This window comes from Rhipicephalus sanguineus, chromosome 8 (genome assembly GCF_013339695.2).
Source record: "Rhipicephalus sanguineus isolate Rsan-2018 chromosome 8, BIME_Rsan_1.4, whole genome shotgun sequence".
Classification (NCBI taxonomy): Eukaryota; Metazoa; Arthropoda; class Arachnida; order Ixodida; family Ixodidae; genus Rhipicephalus; species Rhipicephalus sanguineus.
Genome location: NC_051183.1, coordinates 115,796,223 through 115,803,470, shown reverse-complemented (window position 1 = coordinate 115,803,470; position 7,248 = coordinate 115,796,223).

The window sequence follows — 7,248 nt, the reverse complement described above, 5'->3', positions numbered from 1 at the left end:
ATAAGCCATAAATTTTCCTGTCCACTGCCATGAAAGGATTATGGTGTTCGAAAATCGTTCGATATGAAAGATAATTCGATTCAGCCGAGTTGACTGTTGAATGTCGCACTAATGGAAATGCGCATGTCGAGAAGGGGCGATGCTCACGCCACGAAAACAACCGTTCAGAGAAGGATGTTGGCTGGCAAAAGCATCGATCTTTAATGCCAGGGCATAACTTGGTTCATTGTGCCACTGCCACCTTCATCAAAAAGCGGCGAGCTTGTAAAACGGCGCACAATTTACGTTAATTCTCAGAGTTGATGGATACGGCAACTCTCCCCTGCGAGATAACTGCCAAGCAAGCTATTGAAAACCATTACTGCAACTGCTAATGGAGGTATGGGACATTTCGTGGGTTTAGAATATTGACCACGACAATCGCTTTGTGGTCACTGCGGCACTTAGTGAGGGGGCCCGCGACAACTTCAGCTAGGTTAGGGCCAAAAATAAATAAAACACGGTATGTACCACAAGGTTGCTTGATTGAGGACTTCGTAGCATGCGAGTCCAAAATAGTCTTCGAGAAGGGGCCGGAACCTGTCTTTGTTAAGTTTCGTGATGTTAACACTTAGGTCGCGGACTAGAACCACTCGTGTTTTATGCAGAGGCTGGTTCTTATGTATACGAGAGGCTGATGATATGACTCCCCACGTCGCAAGCTGGCCTCAGAGGTGCAGCTTGCGTACAGTAATTTCTACCGAGAAATGTTTGTGGCGAACGCTGCGTGCTAAGCACGCCTTGCCATCAAATATGCAGTTAAGATGCTTGTTTTCTCCTTCTTTATCAATGCAAATGTTGTGCTGCATGTTTCACGAGTAATACCAAATAATGTATGCATTTTTTTGCATTCACCACATATATCTTTTTCCGTTGGGCGCCGTCGCGACAAATCCTGATAATATAGATGCTGGCAGCTCCGCTGAAGCAAATGCCATGCTGGAAATCCCAACCTCGGCACCACTGCCAGCGTACCACTCAGTCGACGAGCCCGCTAACAAACTCAGCGCCACCTTCACATGGCGGCATCGTGCCAGTAGGGGATAGTAGTGAATGGCTATGCATCTGGCTGGAATCCAACTAGAAACCGGTGTACTAGATAGCACGGTTGTCGTTACCACTCGTACTCTCTATGCCTTTCGCGTTGTCGCTGGCACACGCGAGGTTCTTCAGATGTCTTACGAAGCGACAATTAATTTTCTCTTATTTACACATCAGAAGAACCCTTTTTTTATTCATTTTAAAGACGGTGCACTTACATGAAGGATCGGCGTAGGCTTGAGCTGCAGTGGGAAGAAAAAACAACGTAGGACATTAATTGATGCCGTCGCAATGTGGCTGCGCAGGTGAACGCTTCTGTGCGGATCCTATGCAGAACATAAAATGGAATTACTGAGCTCAGTGACAGAAATTGAGACAAGTTATCGCCTCCATATATCAGATGAATTGCTGAATTCCATTGAACGTGTATTAATAGAATAAAGCTAGTAACCTGTGCTATTAGGCTAGTTGTTACATCGCTATTTTGACGAAAAAAATAATACACGAACAGGCGCACTTTCGCAACTGAATTTCTTTTTTTGTTCCGATGCTTCGCTTCATAAACCTTCAAGCATGCTCATAACGCTACAGTAAAATCGCTTCCAAGTTAGCAGCCATGCTTTATCACATGCTATCAGCTAGAAATGCGTACTCATTTTCAAAAAGAGAGGAGGGAGGGAACGCGGATACACTGGTCTCCCAATTTCTTGATATACATAGCCTGTGCTATTTCCCGAGCAATCTTGTCTCTGCTTCTACGTAAAAAAAAATGGGTGTGTTATTCAGCAAAGGACAACACGTGCGCTTCTTGCAATAAAGCGACATATGCGAATCTTTGCCATTTCTTATTCATGAGGCTTGCTGTCATGGCGACCATTCACACAACGGCCAGAGTCGCCGATGCACTACAGTCGAACCCCTCAAGTAACGAACTCACCGGGAAAGCGAGTTTTGCTCATCTCGTGAGAATTTCGTTGTCACCAAAATAGAAAAATACGCACTAATACTTTCACACAACCAAACTTTATTTAAAGACGCTGATCTTGCTCTGTTTCACGTTGCTTTGACGGAACTCGACGGCTCGAGCACGCAGCAAGCTTTGCATACCTTCGTCGCGTCGTGGGCTCCGAGCAAAGCGCGAATGATGTCAAAAGCATCAAGAACTTCCCGCAAAGTTACTTGCCTTTCTTTAGTTTTGTTGCTCGCTATCGTCATACTCCGGCCGAATCTAAACAGTAATGGTCGTACGATGCTTGCTCGCGGAAACGTACATGCTCGATTTGTTGCATGAGCGGTGCTGCAATTTTCGAACGTCTGGGTTCCGACTACCTCGTGGATTGAGAAATATGTTGCGGATCACTACCTGAAACTTTGGTTGTTGCGGGATTGCTTTTTAAAATCTCTTCTCTGTCGAGAGGTGGAAAATGCATTGAACTCTATGGAACTTCCCTGGGGACGCCAGATTTCTTCGTTGCCGCGAGAATTTCGTTCTTGAGAGATTTCGTTATTGAGGAGTTGAAACTGTATATCGTGCCGCAACATAGGGGAATCTTATACACAACGCAGTTTGTTCGCAGGTTGTTTCGGTAGATAAGAAAAATTCGAGCTCTCTTCCTCTAACATCAGGCGTGCCACAGGGTAGTGATCTGGGGCCGCTACTATTTTTGATATATGTAAACGACATCGTAAACACAGTACTACCAGGAACTCAAGTCCGACTGTTCGCGGATGACTGTGTGCTCTTTCGTGAATTGTTCTAATGATCAATAGAACCTGAACTTAACTCTTAATAACATACCAAACTGGTGTAATGACAATGGTATGACACTCAATACACAAAAAACTGTTTATCTTGGTGTAACTCGTTCAGAAACACCTCTTCATTGTACTTAAAACCTCGGCTCATCATCACTACAACAGGTTAACAACAACAAATATCTAGGAGTAACAATAACTAATGACCTGTCTTGGAACTTACACATAGACAACGCATGTTTTGCTGCCTTCCGTAAGCTGTGTTTTCTAAAACATAAACTTAGAAATTCTCCTTCTAACGTAAAACTACTTAGTTACTTTTCATACATAAGACCAAAACTAGAATACTCGTGTTTCGTGGGACCCCTTTACTAAATCTAACATTAAAAAACTGGAAGCAGTACAAAGAAAGGCTGTTAGATTTTCTTATCCTAAGTTTAAAATTACAGACTGGCCGACTGAACTCATGACTGCCAGCCACATTGAAACATTTGAATTACGACGAAAAAGAAACCGCGTTAACTTTCTGTATGTTCTTGTTAATCATAAGTTAGCCCTTGACACGCGTGCATATGTATCTCCTCTGTCCACTAGGCATGCACGTCACTATCACGCCCAGTCTTTAACCCCCTATTTTGCTCAAACCAACGCGTTTGTGTTTTCTTTTTTTTCAGCGTACTGTATCACAGTGGAACTAACTGATCTTAGACAATTTTTGGTTGCTTAGAGCTAAAACATGCACTGTTAAATTGTGTTATGCTGCCATTTAATGTAATATTTTTGCCATGTTTTCTTTTATGCATCCTGTCAGTAGGTGTTTCGATTCCATTTCTATCCTGCCTCTTGTACCTATCCTGCTTGGACCATTTCTTGGTCTGCAGTTCTCAATAAATAAATAAATAAATAAATAAATAAATAAATAAATAAATAAATAAATAAATAAATAAATAAATAAATAATACATCTCTGAGCATTAAAAATAATAAAAAAGAAATCTGTTTGTGCTGCTTATCCCACTCAGCACTTGCTGCGTAATACACAGAAGCACAAATAAGTGAAAGTGAAGGCAACGGCTGTTCGCCTGCCTTGCGACGTCTTGCAAAAGTTAAGGCTTATCTACTTCTCATGGTTCCTATGGTATTTACTTCTGCATGGCTGCAGAAAGCAGGAGTAACAGGCGTGCTGCAGGTATTACTTACACTCATTACGTATCTCACAGGCTAAAGAAAGGGGGGGGGGTGTAGATACAGCATTAATGTTTTTACGGCTGCGAATAAGCTAGGCACGATATGTGCCGCCGTGCAGAGAGAGAATGAGCGGGTTATAGACAGGAGGCAGCGGATGGACATTTCTTTCCTGAAACATAGCAAAAAATTTACTGATTGCCGCGCTGGTGTGGTGTACAAGGTTACGTTTAGCCGAGGCCTTTTCTGCGTAGGACAGATGGGATTGCTGCGTTAGAGACTAATGCAGCATAGGAGATAGCTAACGAGAGGCTAACAATCTAGTATATCTTTGCATTGTCGAGAGTGCAAATTCAGGCGGAAGTTCTATGAATGCGCCGTTTTGTACAGGCGTAGGTATGGAGAAACGCGTGTATTGGTTGAGGCCGAGCATATCGATATAAGTTGGAGCGCATGTGTGAGCCAACCTTCGATTAACTTGCATAAAGAAGAAATCGAGTGCCTGAAGAGTTGTCTCTCACGTAGACTACAGCGCGTGCCGGATTGATAGGCATCGCCACTTGCCTGGGCGTGTCCAGAAAAGCTTTTGTGCCTACCTTCTTTTCCACCGTTTTACAGTTGCTAGTCAGCGTTCGTTGTGTGAGGCGTATCTATTGTGTCCGTGTTTTCACGTCCTGTCTTTTTATGATGAATGTAGGCTGCCTAGCATCTAAAGACGAGCTGTCAGCAAGGTTTTGGTGGTAACAAAGAAATATTCATAGACGGACATGAAAAAATGGCTGGCTGTACTGAAACTGAGAGTCGATGTAAGCAAGAAATGACTACCGGTAAAGATGATAGTAGCCACAATCTTATGCAGCCATGACGAGACGCAGGCCTTAAAGATTACTGAACTTTGAAATGTAGTTGCATTGAGAAGGCACCAAGGACAAATGAGAGATAGAACTCGTCCAGTTCTCTTTATCGTTTGTCCTTCGCGCTTTTCACTGAGCGCAACACTAGAATGCCGTCTCAAGTATCCCAAGTTGAAGCTTTACTAGAGAGCGTGAATGAATCTGAACTGAAACTCGTTAGAAGTCTCGTCTCCCTAGAGCACTATGGTTATCAAATGTGGCGCCATCTCTCGAAAGAAGCGGCATAGGATCACTTGAAGGTCGCTGACAACGGTCTATAAAAGCATTTCATGCCTAAAAATGCGACGCTGAATTGTTTTGCTTGGCTTTCCCTATAGATGTCTGTTGACGTGAACCAAAGGCATTCAAAGTAAAAGACTACAAGTAAATTTTAAGAGCTAGGTGAAAGGCAAGCTACCTGACGGGCTTCATGCTCTTCAAAGCGGTCAGGTAACCAGTCTCATGGAAAGGCGACGTGTTGCGTAACTCAATGCATAGACGTAAGATGAGGGAAGTAATTCTACCCTGCTCTGTAGAAAGCATTGAGCTCACCCATCGCGGTGGAAGTCCTGGTAGGCTCTGTGCTTTAGCCAAGAAGCGAAGGCAGACAGCAATGCAGGTCTGGCACTGGCGGATGTGAGCCAAGAATACGTTGAAGCACGAGACACGCGCCGTGACTGTCAATGATGATTGCACTAATCTTTGGCGCACACCCACACCCACTAGTGGGCATAGGCCAAGGTTCAAATAGAAGGTAGTGCGGTAAGAATAAATTAATGATTTGTTTAGTGACTGAAAATCTAAACAAGGGGGTTGTTATAGCCTTGAGCAACCTGAACTACAGTGAGATACAACAGCGAAAAACTGTTGTGCGATTGGGTAGTCGGGCTACTTGAAAAAACTCACAGGTTCCCTTATGCACTAATCTAAGATGACTGGAAGACGAAAGCCATGTTGTCTTTTTTCCCAGTCGGTGTATTAGATCTATTGTTTCTGCACCGCCATCCTCCGAAAGCTTTCTGGACCTAACGTGGTTTTCCACTGCCTCCAGGATCGGAGGCACCTCACCTGGTTTTGCACTGCCTCCGTGATCGGCCCACCTTTGACCAAGCTACGATGTCATGCGATGACGTCATCATGTGACGTCACTGTGACATTATGATGCTGTCGTAATGACGTCACAAATTTTGGCGATCTGTGATGTCATCACGTGATGATGATTTTTTGCATCACTCGTGTTGGCGCCGCCAACGCGGGACGCCAGTCAACTGTCGCGTTTCATGGGGCATATAAGGTTTTCGCCCTAATTATGATACAAAATAGAAGAAAAATGATCGAAGGTTGGGCTAGTTGGAATATTACCATGTAAGATGTAGCGCTGAAAGTCGAAGACGAGAAAGGCGTTCTTCCTGTGCTCTCTATCCTAACAGTTTTGTGCAGAGAATCTATGTCGAAATTACTGGACTGATCAATGAATCAGAAACTATTCACAGGCTTGTTCGGGATTTCATTAGTATGCCGTCACTATCTTTGACAAAGATGGAAGCACTTTTCCGCAATGCAGCTGTACCTGTGCAGGCCTTACTTTTTTTCGATATATATTTGTGTGTGACCTGGCTGCAAATAAATAATTTGTTGAAACTTGTGTTCTCGTCACCTCCCTTTGTCCTTGTTTGCGCGCGCTTAAGTGATCGGTGATGGAAAACGAACTAGCCCAAAAATCAGTGCTCCTTGAAACTTAGCGCCTGTTTGTGGCCCCCTTAGTCTTGTCCCGTCTTCATAAGTCTCGGCGCTAAACTGTTTGCACATGTGGTACCAAGAAGGCAAGAAGTTAGTGCTGTGCTTTTTGTTTCTTCGTATTCAAGTTTCAGCGCTGCATCGAACATGTTGATGCAATATAGGTAATAATGAATCAGCTAACAAAGGCAGGGATATTTAGGCATTTAACAGGACGTGTAACTGTCGTGAAATCTGTATGAAATCACAGATAACAGAATCATTCTAAAAAAATGTGAGCCCCAACATTCATATAGCGACAGATGACCACCGAAGCTTCATTATCGTGTCTGCTGTAGACGCCTCTCCGCTTTCTCATGGTCCGGCTTTCGTTGCCTGTAGTCGCTGTGCTGCTGTCTACGTTTCCCCGTTTTTTCGTTCGGCGTGAGCATGCTCTACCACATCGTTTTCTCAGGTTTTTCGCAGTCAAACTGCAGCAATGCCTCCACTCAAGGCCGAGGGCGGCGCCGCCGCCACACTTTTTTCCCTCGTCTCATTTAATATGGCGTGAGCGCGCTGCATCAGCTGCGCCGTCGCGCCATCTACAATCATGTCTACAA